We start from the raw sequence: 23,308 nt of genomic DNA, 5'->3' as shown, positions 1-23,308 counted from the left end.
TAAAGTTAATAATCAAAGTAGAAAATGTCAATGTAGACATCCTTTTCAAGCGCGAACAAATACCTAAACATTTATAATAATGCATACAATAAATTTATTCGAGTTGCTTGACATACCATTTAACTTGTCGAATAGCTGTATCTTTTAAAACAATGGGGGACTGTTAGGTCGTTTAGTTACAAAGCAACCGTTGCTTATTCGGTTTCAATAAGGAATACGGAACTAGGTACATATCGAAGATCGAATATTCAAATATCGAGCTGGTGCGAATATCATGCTAACTCTGCCATCAAAATTCACACATGAACTGTGAATATCAATCTAGGTTGAATTTCTGGTCAGCACTGACATCAACATTAGTTTAGTTTAAACCTATATATTTTAGCTCGATTGCATCGAAAGCCTAAGGCTTATTGAAACACTCTCTAGTCCGTTTCCTGGGTATAACCAGTACTTGGTGTCTTTGGAGGAGATCGAAAGAACGTTCCCACAGTGGGGATCGAACCCATGACCTCCCGGTTGCTAGGCGGACACCATATCCACTCCGCCACGACGACATCAACATTCAAAGGTTAAACGCGAATGTCGAGCTGTTGCGAACATCGTGCTAGCTCTGTCAACTGAATTCAAACACGAACCGCCACTATCAAACTAGGTTGAATTTCGAGTCAGCACTGACATCGATATTCAAAGGCGAACCGCTAATATGAAGCTGGAGCGAATATCATGCTAGGTTTGAGATCGAAATTTAATCAATCCATAGCCAGTGGTGGACATTTAGGCACACAGCAGATCCTGTTTGGCTGAAATTGTATGAGGATCAAATAAATAAAAAACATAACAAGTGGATATCAAATTACCTATAATTTTGGATCATTAAAATCAGTATCATGAATTCCACAAAGTGGTTAACAAATTTGATGAGTTTTAATTCTATTGATTAAAAATGTGTATTAATATATGTATTAAATGTTAATAAATGTTTTATTGTCAAATGTTTTTAAACAAATCAATTAACTTAACAATTTACCATTGGCTTTTTCTAGAGTGATATTGTAATGTCAGGAACTTGTGATCCATCCGGTTTTGAGCCTGATACTCGTGTTGCTGTGTAAAACTGGGCAGCATAGTTTTAGCCATCATCTGTTGATAACGGCCACCGGAAAAACTTTGCGAAACCGAAATTTCGCAAACTTAAGTACCCTTTTTCTTGAAGGTTTGCTTATTTGTGATAAAGTATAAGATAAAAGTCTAACTTGTGATTAATAATTGGTTATTTGTGCTTGTTAAATGCGTTTTCTTCACTTTGAACTTTATTTGCAAAGTTGGGGTTCCCATGGGATTTTTGTAATTTCCCATGGGATTTTTCATTATCCCATGGGAATTTTGGTTTCTCCCATGGGATTTTTCTCCAGCTTTTTTTATGGGAGAAAAAATCCCATGGGATTTTCAAAAACATAAAACACGTTCATTTGTGCTTAGTTATCGATTTTAAGCATTGTTAAAGCATTTGTGCTTATTTTCGTTCAATTTACTTTGATAGAAAAAAAATCCCATTTTTTTATGGGAAAAAAAAAATCCCATGGGATTTTTTTCTGATTTTTAGAGATTTATTCATGTAACCTTCAGAAACACTACCTTTTAACAAATGATGAGCATTTCTCGCGATTTCAACGCGTTATATCGTGTTTTAAAATAATAAAAAAATCCCATGGGATTATTTTCCCATGGGATTTTTTTGTCCCATGGGATTTTTTTTCCCATGGGATTTTTTTTTCCAATGGGATTTTTTTTAAGGTATAAGTTTCTAAAAGCTATATAATAATAATAATAATAATAATAATAATAATAATAATAATAATAATAATAATAATAATCGTGCTCAATATGATGAATTTGTACTTTTAAGCGACTAACATTTTTATTCGAGCCGATCGTCGAGTCCGAATGGTGAGTATAAGAGCAATTTACCTGTACAAATAAATATCAATTGTGAAGAGAACGCTACCGTACTATAAAATAATCTTGATAATAAGTCATATCATTTCTCGACAGAAAATGAAAACAGTATCCATATTGATGTCAGCAATGTCCCCTGCTATGATAAATATTGACAAAATGAAAAACCTTGACAATAATTCCGTGTCGAATACGCATAAGATTATAGCAATCAAATTCATATAAGCATTGATAAGATAATTTGCGAAAATGGGTCTTATGTCAAATACGGCAAGCGTAGCTCCATTCCATAATGTCCGGTATTAAGTCACGTCAAGTTTCGTGGTCGAATTATAGCATAATAATCATTTTCACATTACGCGATTCATATGAGTTTCCCTACATATATTGTGTTAAAATTTATGTTACACTAATGTGCGATGATGAAAAGGGGATTTCGGTAATTCTACATTCGCCCGCCTAGTACCGAAATCCCCATATTTACGCCTTAAAGGGTCAATAGGTCATCGGTATGAATGGTTTTTGACTTCACATGAATGTTAAGGTGCAACAAATTTGATATTAATTTTAATTATTAAGCACTCTTGACAGCATTAAGTTGCCTTTCAGTGGGGATTTTGGTAATTCTACACTAGAACTTAAACGCGCGCCGGTACCGAAATCCTGCTGTACAAACCTTCAAGTGTCAACAAAATTATTATAGTGTTTTTTTTCATTAGCAACCAGTGACATGTATTATCTCCCATTCGGTTACTTCTTTTGGAAAATAATTAGCGGGGATTTCGGTACTGCTACATTCGTACGCCCAGAGCCGAAATCACCCATGTTTACGCCAATCCCCCATATTACGCCTTAAAGGGTCTATATGTCATTATGTTTGGGTTTTGGCTTTGCATTAATGTTGATTTGTACACAATCATATTAGTGTTAATCATTTAAACACTCTTATCAGAATATTTTTTCCATTATTAATAGTTTATTAATGTGAAAAATGTGTAAACGAATGTAAAAAGGGTAAAATGTACATTTAAAACATTGGTTACACAAAAGTATATGTAAATATAACATGACATAGTAATAATAAGTCTTCAGAAAGTATTTTCCAAACAAATCTGATGAAACAAATGATATCGTACTACCTTATTTACAATATGCTATACACTTTTGCAATTTAGTTATCAATGTTTAATCAAAGCATAAATCAGGATAATATGTTGCCTCTTAGCGGGGATTTCGGTAATTCTTAACAAGCACATAAACCCGCGCCGGTACCGAAATCCCCGCTGTACAAACCTTCAAGTGTAAAAAAATACTGATTTAGGTTTAAATAAAGGGAACAATAGTATTTTTGGCCACCAAAAAGCACTTCCGCGTCAACAAAACGATTGAAATTATGTCAGAAACCCAGCTTTTCATTGTATATATTGCAATACACCATCGGCCGCCGAGAGCGGAATACTGCGCTTGGCCGCTAAACAATGTGGATTGCATCAAATTAAATGTCAATTTTCGATTTTATTACAAAAATAAACACTGCCTTTTTATAAATATGTCAAGCACGTACACTTAACAAAAAAATCGATATATCTTTATGTAATGTAGAAAAGTAAAGCGCTTTATATATAACAATGTTTTATAATGTCTCTCTGGTTGAGAAAAAAAACTAAACAAAACCATGTAGAACATATATGTTTTCATAATTAAAAAAAAATATTTAATGATGCACGTGATGTTTTATAATTGATATAAGTTCACGTGTCATTGAACGAGTTAAGGGAGAGATGCGAATTAAATTACACATAATTAAAAAATGATACTATACTGTCAGCTTGATTTATAAATTGTGTTCCATCGCGCCAATATATTCATTGTTCCATGAAATTGTGTATAAAAGCAAAACGATTGAAATTATGTCAGAAATCCTGCTTTTCACATGAAATGATCTTTAACACTTTTTTTATTCCAATCAGGTAATTAATAATAATAGGGGAAGTCTATACTGTGTATTAGAAACTTGTTGTGGTGATCCCTATCTTATCCGCTCAATACACATCCACCTGGCTACTGTACAGAAACAATTAGATTTACTTCCAAAATAACTGATTTCATTAATTGCTAACTTGTTGTCTACATTTTAAATTAACAACGATAATGGATCAACATCACCGTTGCACAATTATTAAGTTCACAGTAATCTGTACTTTAAATAGATAGCCTAATTAAAGACGGTGCTAATAAAGAACAAAGCGTGAATGTGGATATTAAGAAATTAGATCCTTTTTTGCATGACACTGGCAGTATATCATTTTATCTTATATAAATAAGCCACATTTAAGACATGGATAAAATTAAAATAAGACACATTTGCATCTTTCATTTCTTGAAAAAAAAATAAGCACGCAGTCACATATAAATAAGATACATTGAAGACACAGAAAAAAATAAATAAGACACATTTGCATCTTTCACTAAATTTTCTTAAAAAACATGTGAAACTGAAGAAAAACATTTATTACTGACACATTATTCTAAAAGTCGACTGACAACTTAAGTTCAAAGAGGGATTTACAATTAAATAAGATCCATTTTCGCATGATGCTGGTTGTAGAGCAAGCAATACATTTCTTACTGACACATTATTCTAAAAGTCGACAGGCAACATAAATTCAAAGAGGGAACCACAATTAAATAAGATCAATTTTCGCATGATACTGGTTGTATAGCAAGTAGTCACATATTAATTACAGCTTGCATTAGTTGCAATAATTTTGTTAAGTGCGCGTGCTTCTGAACGTTGCGTTAAGCGAGAGTGTTGCCATTTTGTTAGTTTTATATTTTGGTATTATGTATGATTATTCCTTGTTTTGAATTTGAAATAAACGCTTTCTGGCAAATAAGCATCGTCTTAATTTTAATACAAATAATGAACATTTGACATACAAAATGTCCAATAACATACCGGCATTAACATTATATATATGTTAATTTCTGTGCATGTTTATACCGAAATTATAGCCGACATCGGCAGTTAGGGAAATTTAGTGACACACTTTAACAAAACAAACATGCATGATAGTTCTTTTTTCATATGATATTCCCCTGGTTGCTTACCGGTGTATTGGTGCAGTTGATAACCCCGCCGGGACTACAGTAGGGTGCTAATACACACGTGTATCGTGTTCAATACCCGATCCATGCTACAACGTGTAAGAACGGGAATTTCGGTAATTCTACCTTTTTAAGCTTGCGCACCTCTAATGGGCACATATCCAAATATAATTTAATTAATTATTTTCCTAATCAGCATCATTTCACTAAACTTCATGCAAATTTGTAGGTAGCTTTCCATGCTTAAAAAAAATAAACCGATTTTTTCAAAACCACCCTCACGCTCGGCTTTTGTCCAGTTTATTTTCACCCCTGGGGTATATAAAAGTTCCATAATTCATTCAAATTTCCAAATGTGGGCATGCAGTTGGTGTGTACAGATGCAGTAAAGGTGTTTAAAGTTTAAACAAGATGAAATAAGTATTCTTTTACAGACATTTATTTTTTACAAATTTTAATCTATGGAATAGCGCCATGAAATGTAAGTGATTTCAGCCAAGTAAAAATTGGGTCGGTTAAAAACAAAGTGTCATAAAATTCAAAATAGTATCATTTAAGTTATATTTTAAATTAAGTTTTTATAGAAACACTATATACAGCAAAAATACCAAAAAATAGACAGATTTACCGTTTACTTTTTGAAATAAAAATAAAAATGCAACATGCATCATTCGTATTTTCAGCAGTAAATTAATCAATTTAGCCATAACGTTGTTTTAATTTTAAAATTGAAGGATGTGCATACAATTTTCAACATATTTAACAATAAACATAGCTTATGTGCTATATTAAATCAAATTACGTTAGAAAAGAAATAAAACGCGTCGCAAAAAGTATGCGATGTCGGCAGGAATCGAACCTGCGCGGGAAAATCCCAAAAGATTTCAATTTTATCGCCTTACCCACTCGGCCACGACAACTCTACATCTGTGTAACCTTAAATTAGATATATATAAGTAAACAGGTAAAAAGGCTCGCTCGATCTTTGAAGAAATCGCGAAATCGTATTTTTCAGATGATAATTGGATCAAAGTCAATATTTATAGTGAAAATAATGTAATCTAAATGAATAAGTTAAACATATATCAAAATTCGAAGTTTGAAAAAAATAAAATGCATCTCTCGGAAATAAGCGATCATTGAAGATCGCCAATGGCTTATGAAGTGAAAGGACAGTTGAAAGTTTCCATTTTGCACTTTAATGATTCTGATAATATGGTGACAAAGGCAGTAGTCCTATGCAGTATTGTGTTTGACCGGAGAGTAGCGTGATCTGTGTCGGTGTTGGGCGCTCTGAGGGCGCAATCCGGCTACATAGGTACATAGAAACCTCTTGTGGCTATAGTCCATGGATCGGGTTCGGCAGACAGGGAACATGTAAATTTTTATATGTATGTTTTATATCTTAATTACCTAAACGTATATTTATCCTGGTTACTTATTTACTGAGGTATGAGTTAGTCGCAATGATTGTAGATACGTTGTACTATATTTAGTAAGTATTTGGAGGACGAGTGGCACGGGCACGCGCTTTATTATCACTTATGCAAGGAACGCGTTTTGTTTATATACGTATTTTTGATATTCCGATAGGCTTAAGGGAGGTAACTTATTCAAGTAAAACGCGATATTTTTTGCAATGCCTTTTTATAACTCTTGTTTAATTAATTACATACGAATATACAGCTAAATTTAAGATGATTTTTACCAGAAAAAAATTTCGGAGAAAGATATATTGAGATTTAGATATTCCATAGAATGCGAGTCTCCATATATATTTTCTATTGCAGGGGAGGTAATTAAAAAATTTTAAAGTCTCCGAATTGGTCTTTGTTGTATCTATTTACGTTTATTTTCAAGCTTATGGCGATTAAAAAATTAATTATTATTAGTATATGCTCACGTGGATATTGGTACGGATATATCGTGTTCATATAACTGTTACTACATCCATTTCTTTATCATTCAGGTCGGGCTACACAAATCTCGTGAAGAGGCTAGTAGGACCTGTAAACAAACTCTCATACACACACTCTTCACTCATCGTGGCGCTCTCGCATGTCTGAGGCGATATATAAGATCGATGTCATATATAATACTGTATTCGCTGGTACTTTCGGTTGATATGTTTGATTGCGTAGGACGCAATGAATATAGTGTATTTATATTTAATCGAAGTGAGCTCATTGTTGTTTCTGGCGGTATTCAATTTCTGGTAATAGTTTCGCGATTAAAGACGTCGGTTCTCGGTTAGGTGTGGAATGTTCTTATTTGTTAATGTGCCAAGTGCTTAAAGGCGGTTTATCGCACTTTATTAGTCGGCGTTTCAAGAGAATGGGTAATAAATGCAAATCAGTAGGTGCTTAGAAGACTTAAGTACGGCAAGAACCACAACTCACTCTGCTAGGAACGATTACCACTGCCTGTCTGCAGCAGACGACAAATGATTCTGCTCTAGCAGTGAATGTATATACCAGCTTGTAAACGCCATTGGCCAGTCTAGTGTTTATCATTAAAATATGCACATATTGGCTGCTTTCATGGAAAACGAGGCTTAATGCACGTCAAATAAGATTAGCCTGTGCACAATGATAAGCATATGCAATGCGAACAAGCTAATCAATGATATTTTGATTCAATATTTCATATTTATACCAAGTGAGTTTTCATTTGACCGCCTTGCGGATACAGATCCATTAGCATGTGCTTGTGTATTATAATAACAATTAATGAGTTAATTTACTACTTACAGTATCGTTATTTTCATCAACATCATCGTTATCAACGTTATCATGATCATCAACATAATCATCATCTCATCATTATCATCATCATCATTATCATCATCATCATCATCATCATCATCATCATCATCATCATCATCATCATCATCATCATCATCATCATCATCATCATCATCATCATCATCATCATCATCATCATCGTCATCATCATCATCATCATCATCATCATCATCATCATCATCATCATCATCATCATCATCATCATTGTCGTCGTCGTCGTCGTCGTCGTCGTCGCCCTCGTCCTCGTCCTGCTCTTCAGCCTCCACCGCATCATCAGCAGCAGCATCGTCATCAGCAACAGCAGCAGCATTATCGTCACTATCACCAACAACATCGTTATGGTCGTCATCGTCGTGATCATCATCATCAGTGTCATCATCATCATCATCATCGTCATTGTTATCGTCGTTGTTCTCCTCCTCGTCGTCGTCATCGTCATCATCGTCGTCATCGTCATTCTCATCGTGAACAATTTCAACAACCGTAAAACCTATCGCTCAGCTCATTTTTGCAGTGAATTCGGATGTTATATCAAATCTTTTTGATTAATAGAGTTTGCTGCTTAATGTATTAATAACTAAATAATAATTTTGATAATATTGAAAATAAATGGTTTCAATTTTATTTATCCGTTTAAGATGCAGTATTTGACCAAGTCAATTTGTCGCTAAAAGCGTTACGAGTTGCTATTGAAACTATAATCGCATTCCGATAAAAATGGTGTCTGTATTAGGGCCTGTTTAAGTTCTACGCTTAATTGCAATTCATAAAAATATTTTTAAGGGTACCGGTATATCTAGACACACTCTGTTATCCAAACAATCCTTGTGATCATAAACAAATAAACAATGAAATATAAATAAAATTAGATGATAAAAAATGGTATCTTCCTTTTTGCTGTTGCTAGTTATCAACAGAGTAGCAAAACTTTTAAATATAAATTATATTCAATTCATAGCACGCTTAAAGATTTGAAGTTTATCAAAATCTATAAGCACAAACATATTTATGTTTGTTAATACAAAGCTGTAGCAGTTTTCTGATTGCGCTTGAAAAGATGTGATTGTTGTTGTTGCATTAATAGTATCATTAGTTTGTATTTCCAGATTAGGTATTCCACCATACATTTTGTTTTTAATCAGATGTCTTATAATTGGCATTGCAATATTTCAATAACGAGTAATCAACACAATTGACTTTATGTATTTTTAATTGTTTATCCATATTATCATTAACACTTGAGGGAAAAATAAGCTGTGTCATTTTTTATTTTTTATTTTACTTATGGTTCAGACAACTCTGCTTTTACTATATGCCGTAATAATTATAAGTTTCCGTTCACTTAAAGATATTGTTTTTCGTGTTGGAAAATTTAAATACGAAAAATATTTAGAGACAAGTGTGTTATGTTTGTTTGTCAATTATTTAATTGAAGTAGAAATAATACATCAGTGTACATAATTTTAATGTGTTGTTCCCTTCGTTCTTTACTTTAAAAATGCAACTTAACAGCTTTGCAATCAACTGAAATAATATATAAAAAGTAAAAACAATAAACGTTTGGCTTTCTTAATACGATATCATTTCAAACGCTGTTGGAAGGAACCATTGCTTATTAGAGGTTTACAAGGTAATTTACCCAAGTACGCAAATGTAATGGTCGATTGCCCTTAGGCATGATTCTGTTTTATTACTTTAATCCGGTTGTAAGAATGCATGACCGCAGGGTCATCAGATAAGCAAAAACAGGGTCAACATCTGATAAAATAGCGCTGTTTAACTGACTGTACGAAAATCCGTATGTCCGAAAATTTAGAATCATGAAAACATAAATATTTTGGCTTAAAAAGGAAATGTAAGAAAATTTAGAATGTAAGAGAAAATACGGTGGTTTTATGGTGTTAAAATCGATTAGAAATAGCAAAACCTAAAGACATTATCTCAAGTGTGATTTTCAAAAGATTTTATATGAATGTACACACACGGTAAAACTAGTCTATTAAAATGAAATACCTTCATTGGTTCTCATGTTTTTAATATTTATTAAACATAGGTATTTGTGAACACTTGTTGTTATATAATATTGAAATGTACACGCATAAAATCATTAGCATAACGGCTAAGTTGGTTTTTACTAAGATTGCAATAGTGTTTATTTTATTATTATGAATCTTATGAGGATAATTTTGAAAGTATGACACAGAGTATCTGAAGAAGATATATACATAATCACATATGTTGTTGTTGTTGTGGTTATTGTTTCAATATTTTTATGAGTATCATACATTCAATGACGAAGAGCTATTAATTTGTCATACAAACACCATAATTATTATTGGATTGCGGAGATTAAACAAATCGATTCCCTAGTAACTGATATAACTGATACATTTTTTGAGCGACAATTTGAAACTAAATCTTGTATTATTTAAATTTGATTATTTTAATTGCAGACTTTTTTTATTAACCCCAATTATTGTGTACGCAACGTTTCTTTTATTTAAATCGCTGAGTACGAAGCATCAAGCTATTTTTTAATTAATTGACAGTGATCTTTAATGTATGTCATAATATAAATTAAAATCAATCTTAATTAAAGCTTGAGCGGTTGGTTTGTAATAAGTTTTGTAAATGTTGCTGTAGGATATGTATGCACAATAAATACTAACGCTCTGGCATATTGTGATGGTGATATGATTATATATTGCACAATGAATATGTGATGATGTTCTTGTGATAATATTGAGGCTATAATTAGTTTTTGAATTAAGCTAGCTAATTTCAAATAAGATACAAACACATCCCAATCCTAAAATTATCAGTAAGTTATAGTATTGTTTGCCTCTAGGCGCATAATTAATTGAAGGCCTAGTTTATCTGTTAATCCTCGCCCCATGTGGTGTCCCAGTGTGTACACTGATATTAATACACGATGTATTGGTCCACAATTAAATCTCTTATAAAAACATGTCTCTCAGGTGACTGAAAAATGGCTGTGTAGATACAACAAATACTACTACAACGGAGACTAAGATAACACATGTTACAATTAATTTGTCTTCCTTGCGTTCTTCTTATACGACAAACACTTCTAAAACAAAAAAGCAAAAAGCCGCTACTGCTACTGCTTCGGCTACTCTTACTGCTACTGCTACTGCTGCCGCTGCCGCTGCCACTGCCAAGGCCGCTGCCACTGCCGCTGCCACTGCCGCTGCCGCTGCCACTGCCACTGCCGCTGCCACTGCCGCTGCCAGTGCTGCTGCTGCTGCTACTGATAGTGCTACTGCTACTGCCACTGCTACTGCCACTGCTACTGCCACTGCTACTGCCACTGCTACTGCCACTGCTACTGCCACTGCCACTGCCGCTGCCACTGCCGCTGCTGCTGTTGCTTCTGATAGTGCTACTGCTACTGCTGCTGCTTCTGCTGCTGTTGCTGCTGCTACTGTTACTGCTACTGATACAGCTACTGCTAGTGCTACTTCTACTGCTACTGCTAGTGCTACTGCTGCTGCTGCTGCTACTGCTACTGCTACTGCTACTGATTCTGCTACTGCTACTGCTGCTACTGCTGCTGCTGCTGCTACTGCTACTATTGATAATAATTCTCCTTCTACTTCTCTTTCTAATATTGCTAGCGATGCTTCATAATTTATTTTTAAATGTATCATTTTGTTAAAACAGGAAAGAACTGTTTTATATATTTTCTTAAAGGGATCTTTTCACGCTTTTGTAAATTGACAAAATTGAAAAAAGTTGATTCAGATTCGTAAGTTTTCGTTTTAGTTATGATATTTGTGAGGAAACATTAATACTGAACATTAACCATGCTCTAATATAGCCATTATATGCATCTTTTGACGATTTTAAAACCTAAAAATTATACAGCGTTGCAACGCGAAACGATTGAATAATTTGGAGAGTTCTGTTTTTGTCGTTAAATTTTGTGAAACTACGAAGATTGCTTATATACGGTATAAAATACGTCGAGAATGTGTACTCGGCGGAATAGCTCAGTAGGCATAAGCGTTTATACTACAGGACTCTGCCAGGACTCCAGGGGTCACTGGTTCGAACCCTGCTCCGGGCAATGTACATTTCCTTTTTTTTTTTTCTTGATTTTTTACTGGAGCTTTTATGATCCAATGTTTACATTTATCAATATAAAGCATTTAATGAATAAGTTAAAAAAAATGCCAAAATCTGTGAAAAGGCCCCTTTAAAGGTGTAAAGAATCTAAACTTTTCTGCGATTAAAGTTTTATTTAACTGGATTAGTATAGGCCACATAACAGACGCTATTGTACTGATTTGTACTAAACAACATTTTGTCATAATCAACAGTTTTAACATGCCGCAGTTTCCTTGGAAGTTGACCTTTGATTGGAGTTATGTATAAAACATTAACAAGGTATTTGTTGACAGTTTGTCCTGTTACGATTATATATTAGTTGAGCCAAACGTGTGATAAAGATCCCTTTTGGGGTGGCGATAAATACTATTTATATTGTTCAACAGTGGGAGACTGAGAAAACATATGTTACAATTAATTTGTCTACTTTGCCTGCTTCTTCTTTATATATTTTTCTTGCTAATCGTTTAAGTTTAGTTTTAGTTAAGTAGGTATATCAATTTACATTTTTTGATAGATATTTATTTGGATAGTAATGGTATGTTTTATTTGACTTGACATCATTGAACCGGTTTATTCATTGATAAGATCGGGATCTCCACAGGTGTTTAATCTCGATTGTTAGGTGGGGAGAAGGGTCCGAATGATAATGTTGTCGTCGGCTTACGAATCACATTTCACAAGTTTTAGACAAATATGCATACGTTATAAACCTAATTTAAGTATTACATAGATAATAACTTATCTTTATTTTGATGAACTACGTTTAAGGTATAAAACTATAATTATCTATGTGTTGTGTGCCGCATACATACCATCTTGCTTTTTTAAATTTGATCACAACGGTCCGAAGTCATAAACATTCATTATGCATGGTTGCTAAAGCACAGTGTACACTAACTAACCTATGTTTATTGTTGTTTGCTAGGGTTATTATTATTATGTTTTATTTTTTTTTATTTTTTTTTTTTTGGGGGGGGGTGGGAGGGCTTTTATAGAAGATTTCAACTAGTCCTTCAATTAACGAAAAAAAAATATTGGTATAGGAAATATAAAAGAGTAATAGACAGCTTCATTCATGCTGTTCTATTATGGTGTTTTAACGCATATAATTATGTATGGTTGATGAAGCACATTGTATGCTACCGATGTTTATTGTTGTTTGATGATGATGTTAAGTTGGTGTTGCTGTTGTTGTTAATGATGATGATGAGGAGGAGGAGGAAGAAGAAGAAGAAGAAGAAGAAGAAGAAGAAGAAGAAGAAGATGATGATGATGATGATGATGATGGTGGTGGTGGTAGTAGTGACGACGACGACGATGATGATGATTTTGATTATGATAATGAGATTTGAATTAAATTAATGCGCAAAGATTTTTCTTTTTAGCGGCCAAATGCAGATATCTGCGCTCGGCCGCTGTAAGGGTTATGTAATATTTGCAATCTACATAGGAGTCAATAGCAGATACCAAGCACCATATGCTTATGAGAAACAAAAGCAAAATATTGGCAATCGCTGAAATCTCGAATATGACTTACTCATTTTATTAAATGAAAACCGGTAACTATTTTAAACGGTTATTATATTGCAACAACTTAGCGGTGTTTATCCAAAAGACCATTGTTATAATTACAGGGACGTCAATAGGCCAAACTATTCAGGAAATATGATTTGAGTCGTCAAGGATAGATTTTGAGATCAATGTACGTCCGATGAGATTTAAAGGGAGTTTGAGGCGTAGGGACAGATTCGTTCGAGTACGCGATCATTTGAGAACAAATTATGTTGAAGCTTTATCGGAATTCCGGAAATTTGCGATCGGTACCGATTTTTTCTGGTTCTTTTTTATTGATTCTGATAAGTTAGCGGCCGGCACGGACATGAATATTAACTGACGAAAACCTCTTCGCTACTTTCCGAAAATCTTCGACATGTTGCAAATATCCGTAATATTCCGCATTGTACTCACCAGAAATTGCAACTAGAAAGACTACAATAAATCAGCTAGCTACGGCTCGGGCGGGGATTTACCTTTTATCCCTGTAAGGGACCTAATGCCCCAGACTACCGGCTATTTTTTCCGGAATTCGAACTTGATACACTTGATATCCCTGAATTAAATATTTATATCCGCACTTTTGATCTCTAGAGTGCTGACTGTTAGTATTGTATTTGACTGGAATGACTGTCGATTATGTGTTTTTAAGATTAAAACAAGCTTACGAAGAACTTTGTGTTTGCTTTTTTGTACGCTTTCTTTTTAAAAATGTATTGTCCGCCACGGACGCAACAATTGACCAAATGTACCAGATTGTGGTCTCTTTAAAGTGCTATGTTTTTACTGCCGTGATATCTTTAACAAACTACACATTATTGATCGTGGACGTTTTATACTCTTATTGAATTTGTTTCCCCAAAATATGCTCTTCTATTAGTAGATGTTTAGGTGACGATGTTCTAATTATAGATCTTACACGGCCAAGAAACACTAGATAGGTCTTTGCAAAGAGAGCTGTTGGATATCGTGAATGCGTTTAATGTGGCCTGTTTATTTCAGAAAGCTATGTGCAATGTTTTATGGGGATTTCTATCAAATTGCCAATTGCAAAATTTGATTTAATTCATTCGGACCTACAAGCGGGAAACTTCTTCATTAAAGTTCAATGGGCTTTTAAGAAGTTCGTTGAAAGGCCAAATTTGACGTTAAACAGCAACGCCGAAAAAATTGCTACTCAGTCTTATTTATCACTTTTTTTGTAAGATTTACCAGTAGACGTTCTTCAGTGAAATTAAGCAAACACACAGTGCCGACAAATATGGAAGGGTATTTAGGTAAAAATTACATCCTTCTTTGTGACTGTGTCATGATTCTTGATGGTACTTTCAATTAATATGTAGACACCTTTTCATGCTTGATGACACTTACATCTTGCCTGATGTCCAATGTCTATTTACATTCTGCTTAATGGTATCATGCATGTGTACAGATGCAACATTCTTGTTCGTTAATTGCATGCTGCATATGTGTATGTTGGTTTGTGCAGAGAGACTTGTGCAATAGGCGCAGTGCATAATGAAATCAAATATTAATGCGTTTAATAAATTAACGCGATGGTAAGATGTGAGTTTCACCCAAGCACAAAGCAACATACTATCATGCATGATACAATGATGTCAATTGACAGTCATTCCGAAATGCTACGGAGGACTACGGAAATTTACGGCGTATAACGGAAATTTTATGTTATAGGAGAAGTTGCGCACCTTTGTAAGATATTTGCTACTGAACCGAAATTAACCGCGTGTTTGTAGACTTAACTTTTTTTTGGTTAATGACTAACCATATTTTTTGTACAGTAATTTACCTTCAATAACCAAAGAAAGTCTATGGATATATTTCAATATATGCTACTAATGCATGTATGCAGAGCTCCAGATAAGACGCTTAAAGTCGTAAAAAATTGAATTAAATTTAGTAAAAAAGTAGACTTAAATTCTGTGCGTACGGTTACACATTGGAAAAATAAAATAAGATTTCAAAATGTGTGATCATGCGTAAAACTCAATATCAATGCATATAATGTAAACATTTTATCAATGAGTTCCCACTCGTCTAGGCCCTCATTACAATTATGAAATCAACAGCACTTTAACGTTATTATGAATAACAGACCATCTTTACAACAGTCGAAAAGCCGAACGTTTTCCATTATCTGGTCCTTTTATCGCAAAAAGTCTGCTGTAAACCGGCAATTGTCATTAGCTCTTCTTAGACTATAAACCTAAATGCGGATGTGCCAAAAATTATATTTACATGAAAAAAAAGAATTAATAATAGACTTTAAGGCTGGATTATTATAGAGTGTAAACCAAGATTTTGCTGAAAAAGTTATCTGGAACTTTGCATGTATGTTGAGAGGAAATCGATTACATAATTTCAAATTTACTAGAGTACTTTTATATTGCACCACATAAAATGCTTTAAAACTATAATATTGAAGTGCACATATAAACTTTATTATAGATGGGTAGGTATTTCGTGTCAATCTCTTTCACATATGAAAGAGCTGTTGGTCATGCTGCTTTAAGTACATATAGATGCATGACACAATTTAGATTAAGCAAAATAAAACACTAGGTATTTGCCAAGAGTCAAATATATACGAGCAGTAAGAGCGTAATCGTGCACAGCGATACTTACTCTTGTAGAATTGAAACTCTTATTGCTTTCTTTCGAAATAATTTCATGTGTCCGATCTAATATGCAATATGCCCGGTGTTTTTTTTGCGGATTAATGTTCCGTTTTAGATCCATAATTAACGAATGCCTCAATATTTTCAAAAATTTACACCGGAATAATGTTCACCGACATTTTTTCATACAGATTGGATATAAATATTATAGAGCTTAACAAAAAATAAATTAAGCCCTGTTCTCCCGGCACACGTGCTGGACACACAGGTGGTTAGCGTGTGGCTATGATAATAATTAGTGAAAACATCTTTTTGAATGATAAATAATCATATTAAAACGAAAAATCAAATTTTCTATATAAAAAAAATCACTACCGTTTTATATATAACAAGGTATCCAACTCGAAATCATCCGAAAACGGGGTGCATCGTTTTGAGCAGCCATTACTAAATTAATTTTGCAGCGATTTTCATGACCCGGTCTTATTCAACGCAGAAATGAATTTCCTTTTAGGAAATGTATATATATTGTTATATTTCTACACATGCTGGGTCAAATTTTAAGAAATAAAGCTATACATAATTCGCTTGACCCAGTTGTTATCGATCAGACCGTATTTATGAATGAAATCTCCAGTTGTAAGGACACAACTCCGCATTGGAGCAATGAAATCACCCTTGTGTTTAAAATGTCAGTTGGTTGAAATGTATGTAAACAAAGGTTTGAAAATGCGCTGGACAGTTAGTTTTGATGCATAATTCTACGGCAAGCACGGTAAGAATGTTTTTTTTTCATACGTTTTATTGAATTATGGTATCGAGGTTCGTGAACTTTGCAGGGAAAATGCCCATTTCCCCGTGAAGATTTCAGTCATGAATACTGTCTGATCGATCACAGCTGGGTCACGCGAGTTGTGTATCGTGTTATTTTTTAAAAGTTGACCCAGTATTTGTAAAAATATTGCAAGACATATACATTTCCAGAAAGGAAATTTATTTCTGCGTTGAATAAGACCAAGATCGTGAAAATCGCTGCAAAATTGATGAAGTAATGGCTGTTTAAAACGATGCATCCCGTTTTCGGATGATTTCGAGTTGGATACCTTGTTGAATATATATTTAACTTATTTTTTTAAGAAAAGTTGATTTTTCGTTATAATATGATTACTTATCATTCCAAAATATGTTTTCACTAACTAGTATTATAGCCACACGCTAACCACCTGTAGCTGGACACTTTTAAAAAACACTATACAAATTCAAGTACTTATGCACTTAATTGATTGTAAACAATGACGGTTGAAATCCGTGCGTGGGAATTTTTCTGGTAACCAAGAGCGACGTCAACGTTCATGACAAACCTGTTTATATGACATTTATTTATTGATTTTTTCCAACTTGATTGAAAATTATGTTTTATGATATTTTAATACATGTAGATGAAGTAGTTGTTTTCTCAACGAGGAGTACAATAGTTGTACAGTACTAGACACGAGTACTTGTAACTTTCAGGTTTCTCTGTATACCACAGACATTATATAGTCATAAAATGATAAATATGTGTTTATAGAAATTGTAATTATAGCATGGTAAACAGACTAGAGAAATCTGAAAGTTTCACGCACAGGTCTGTGGCAATGGGGGTTTGGGCTACTTTATAAATATGAGGTCGATATGCAATGCACATCGGTAGATTACGTCTACTGTAATTATTTGGACTAGGGAAGGGCCACAATTCCAACACATCAGCCCCGTTATGTTCTGAATAAAATGCATGTATAATTTCTTGAGTGCCAATTGCATCTTACAAATATCAAAAACATTCACGGCAGTCAATTCATTGTGTAAACTTACTGGTCTTCATGGCAATAATGAACGTATTTAGTTTAATGGAGATTATATAACGAAGGGAACTAATTCAGCTTATTCAGTTTACTAGTCAAAATGATTCGGATGTTTTCGCTTTTTTTTCCGAAAAGTAATTTATTCAACATACGGAAAATAAACGCGCGCCACCTGATGTCATAATTTAGTAACTTGCATTCTGCTTACTGCCTGTTGCTAACTGCCGTTGTTAATGACGCTTAGTGGCAAAACCGATTATGACTGGTTTCAGGAATAATGAACACACAAACATTGGATAGTCACCAAGCATGTTGAAACAATCATCAAGTATAACCGATAGAGAACAAGCATGTTGGAACTGTCATGAAGCATGTTAGTATAAACATCACGCACAATGTAAATATTATTCATGAATGATGTAATGTTGCAGCAATCATCAAGTATAAACGAATAGACAACAAGCATGTTGGAATTGTCATAAAGCAAATTAGAATAAGCATCGGTCATAATGTAAATATTCACCACGAATGATGTAACTTTTACCTAAATATCCTTCCATAGACATGTGTTGTAACTAAAATAGACATAGAGATTTGAGCATTGGGAGTGACCTAATCATACTGTGCTTAAGCAGTATTACGGAATACCGTTAGTGCCATCGTGGTTACACATTACAATCCAGAGGGCGAGAACGCGAGAACGCGATAGTACGATGGCGACAATGTGACAATACGATGATGACAGGGTGACACTACGATGGCGACAATGCGATAGTACGATGGCGACAATGCGAGAACGCGATAATACGATGACGACAATCAGACAGTGCGATGACGACAGTGCGACAATACGATGGCGACAGTGAGATAGTACGATGGCGACAATACTACAGTTCTATAGTGCGATAATACGATGACGACAGTGCGAAAATACGATGACGACAGTGCGACAATACGATGGCGATAGCCGACAGTGCGATAGTACGATGGTGCCAATGCGATAACGCGATAGTATGATGGCGGCAATTCGAAAATGAGATGTCGACAGTGCGACAATACGATGGCGACAATGCGATAGAACGATGGCGACATTGCGATGATACCACGGCGACAGTACGATATGACTATCGCATTGTCGCCCCCGTACTATCGCACTGCCGCCATTGTATTGTCGCACTGTCGCATTGTCGTCATCGTACTAGCGCGTTTTCGCAATCGTACGAACGCATTGTCGCCATCGAATTGTCGCACTGTCGTCATCGTACTTTCGCGTTCTCGCATTCTCGCCCTCTGGATTTTAATGAGTAACCACGGTGGCCCTTACGGTATTTTGTACAGTAAAGTGCGTAAAATCTGGTTTGGAATAACAATTTTTATGCCGAAAACCCGACTTTGTTTTATAAGTAGTAGTCTAAATATACAATGAGTTTTCCGAGCATTAAATAAACATATTAAAATAAAATTCATGTTCGTATCAGTTGAAGTTCTTGTTAATAGTAGAAGCAAAGAACACAATAAAACGCTGATTGGGCTTACTAATTTGAGGCAAGAAAAAACACATCGCGCTATTATATATAACATATAACGCGCATCCGCAAAGTTCGAGCGCCCGTCTCGGTGCCGTCGTTTCCGGTGAAAGTTTCGCACAGGAGCTACCGAGTTAGGATATGAGACCACGAATCATGGCTTGACTTTATATATCAGTCAGCGTAGTACCTGACCAGACTGCGCGGTTGGACAAGCTAGGATGGACCAACTTCGGCCGCATATGACATAAGACCCATTTTCGCATGACGCGGGTCATCTGACCTTTATAATGTGTATATAGCTTTGAATGGAATTTGCACATAGTTTTTGGCATGGACTTATTGTTATGTTAATGTGTTGCACGCTTTCAAAAGCAGAGGGCATATATAAGATCAATTATACTACGGAGTTCATTTTCTGTTGCAAAATGAAATGCAAAAAAGATTGTTACTCAGCGGTGTGTACAGTATGACAGCGTTGTCTGTCTGCGATGCATTTATACTGGTTCTAAGCTGGCATACTCACCAATTGGACTCAACCATCTGCTCGAACAAGAAATGATAAGTTCTACTAGCATAAACCTTTAATTGTAACTCATTTTAAAAATATTCATGTTATTTATATTATTCAATTTATTATTCAAAATTATAATTATTATTTCCTTTATTGTTGTTTTTCGCATTAAGAAACTTATTCGGCTTACGAAACTGAAAAATCCCATTGGAAAAAAATCCCATGGGAGAAAAAAATCCCATGGGATTTAAAAATCCCATGGGATTTAAAAATCCCATGGGATTTTTTGTTTTTTTTTAAACACGACTAAACGCATTAAAATATCGTAGTTGTTCATCATTTCATAAAATATGATGTTTCTGAAAGTTTCATGAATAAATCTCTCAAAATAAGAAAAAAATCCCATGGGATTTTTTTCTCCCATTTTAAAATGGGATTTTTTTATTACTAAATATTTTTATATATAATTGGCATAAAACCAATATACAGTCCTTAAATAACGTTAAAATACTTGCAAACGCAAATAAAACACGTTTTTTAAAATGTTCAAAATCCCATGGGATTTTTCTCCCATTTGCAAATTATGGGAGAAAAAAAATCCCATGGGAGAAAAAATCCCATGGGAAAATCAAAAATCCCATGGGAAAATGCAAAAATCCCATGGGAACCCCAACTTTGCTTATAAATTTCATAGTGAAGAAAACGCGTTTTTTGAGTGAAAATAACCAATTATTAATCAACGATAAGACTTTTATCGCATACTATGTGTCAAAGTAGCAAATCTTTAAGAAAAAGGGTACTTAAGTTTGCGAAATTTCGGTTTCGCAAAGTTTTTCCGGTGGCCGTTTGATAAAAATTATGTTTCATAACATTCATATTGGCTGATATTTTACACATAAATGCAAAATGGGGTATAATAATGTACAATTTCTATTCAAACAAATAGCCTTTTAACAAAATCATAGATGTAGCATTGGATGTGGTTTGCTTTAAATTAAAACAAATGCACGATTGTTACAAAAGCGCAGTATGAGTACCCATATGTTAGGCAACTGCAAAATATAAATGTCAGATAAGTGTTCATACTTTGTCGATGAGGAAACATAGTATTTTCTTTCATGGAACATGAACTAAGTCGATATTTCATTCTATATTATCAATAGTGACGTTTCTGAACAGGATGTATTTCAGTAAAAAAAATCGTTTGTTTGAATGTTTCGGCATCGCGATAACATATTACAGACATAAACAATACCGCTGCTTTATCAGCATTATCAACAAAATTTCAAAATTGCATTACAAAATATTACATTATTAATAATCGGGTAAGTACAAACCTTTCGTGCTTATGTTGATACAATTGACAACGATGAAAACAACAATGTCAAACAAGAAACCTCTGTTCTCGCTTACAATCGATAATTCTCGAATGACGTCAAAGGGTCTATTAAAAGCCTCAGATTATGAATGACTTGTGCTGGGCAAAAATACTACGTAGCAGATAGTGGACAATTTTAATCATTCATAAACGATCTCTTCCGCGACACGTATAATACAAACATGGTTTATTGATTCTTTTCTATATATGCTCCGTTCAAAAATATTCCATTAACACGATATTCACAAAATGTTTCCATTTGTGAATGAATATAGTTGAAGAACTCAAACCTCTTGCATAACTTATACAACTCTTTCTCGTGTGGATGCGGCAGAAGCGGCGGTTATCCAGATGAGCGTAGTTAATAGCAGACCGACTTGCAACGCGCAGCTCTAACCTTAGTGTTCGCAAGCGAACAACTAAAAAACTAACTGTGTATGGTAATTACGGTCCTAAACGCCCCTCGTATAAAAGCAAAGTCAGCTTTTAAGTATCGCATATTTCGTTGCGTAGGATTCATTTAGTTTGCCTGATTGTAGTTGAACATGTTTACCAAAGAGTTAATTTCAATGGAGCTACTAGTGCGGAACAAGATTTAACCTTATATGGTTCATATGATATGGCTCAGACAAGTTTATCTGACACTATCATATTAAGTGATAGTTTATAAATTATGTTTTATGATTACCATATTTATCTTGCCACTGTCCTATTATAAATATACAAGATATCTCGCTAATTTTTTGTTATTAAATAGTGAACAAATATACGCACATAAAAACGAATATGGGAAAGGAAAACGATTTGGGCGTTTTATTCGACTTAAAACTATTTGGAGTAATGCTGACAATATATAATGACGTAATAAAACGTTGCTGTGAGCCGAGGAGCTTTAGCCAATATCGCTGACATATTAGCCTTAGATGTATTTTGTCGGTCCGCTAAATAAATGATACAGTGTTTGCATTTTTTACAATTTGATCCTGTACATCTCTTATATACATGAAAGGTAACTCTCTTTAACAGAAAGCAATTTCAATATGAAGAGACATAGACGAAATACATTTGTGGGCTGAACAAAGGTATGTCAAATTTAATCCCGAAAAGCCAGAATCTATTTTATAAAATACAGAATAAAAGATACCGATCCATCAACCCATGCTAGATAGAATTCTTTGCCAAAAACACGTAGGATTACATTTATCAAATTACTTTAATGCCATGAACATATCGTAGATATCAAAGACATAGCATGGAAACGACTATTTATATTATGAGCCGTATTAAATACTTGGTCGAACATCCTTAATAGATATATACGTTTCATTCATAATTGTTGGGTGTTACATTGGATAGTTGTTCTCAGTATGAAGAAGATGACTTAGCTTATAAGATTAAAGATTAAAAGTACGCTGCGCGCATAGTGTAGGGTTGTAAGAGACGTTTTCAATAAATGCGTAACACAACAAGATTCGCTGAGAAGCATTAAATACGCGGCGCGAATAACATAACTAGTTATATTGCAAATAATGTACACAAATCTTATAACTCGTATCCCGAATGTATTACTCCCGATTAAGTTGGAGCGAAATATATTCAAATTCATTCATAGCGACAACAATAAATGACTCGAACAACATGTCTGTCGAAACACGTAATGCTAATTCAATAGACGAGATGATTAATGACGTTATACGCACCTGCAAAGTTTAAACTCCACCCACTTGTTGGCAAATGGTGATGGTACTCATATAGGCGCTTATAGAAAGCGTTGACGATTGTGATCCGACTTTAAAGTATTTAGTTACCCATTTTTATAAGAATTATTTTAAACTTATGAATAAACAA

General features: G+C 34.2%; 2 protein-coding genes across 4 annotated transcripts in view; one reads left to right on the top strand and one right to left on the bottom strand.

The window, feature by feature from the left end:
* Positions 1-23,308, top strand: part of LOC127854541 (tubulin monoglutamylase TTLL4-like) — a 724,238-nt gene that overhangs the window by 436,917 nt on the left and 264,013 nt on the right. The gene's annotated exons all lie outside the window — the stretch shown is intronic.
* Positions 1-23,308, bottom strand: part of LOC127855724 (uncharacterized) — a 663,610-nt gene that overhangs the window by 418,084 nt on the left and 222,218 nt on the right. The window lies entirely within an intron of this gene.

The sequence above is a fragment of the Dreissena polymorpha genome, chromosome 13 (genome assembly GCF_020536995.1).
Source record: "Dreissena polymorpha isolate Duluth1 chromosome 13, UMN_Dpol_1.0, whole genome shotgun sequence".
NCBI lineage: Eukaryota > Metazoa > Mollusca > Bivalvia > Myida > Dreissenidae > Dreissena > Dreissena polymorpha.
Note: the sequence above shows the minus strand (reverse complement) of the source record. Positions and strands in the feature narration are given on the sequence as shown.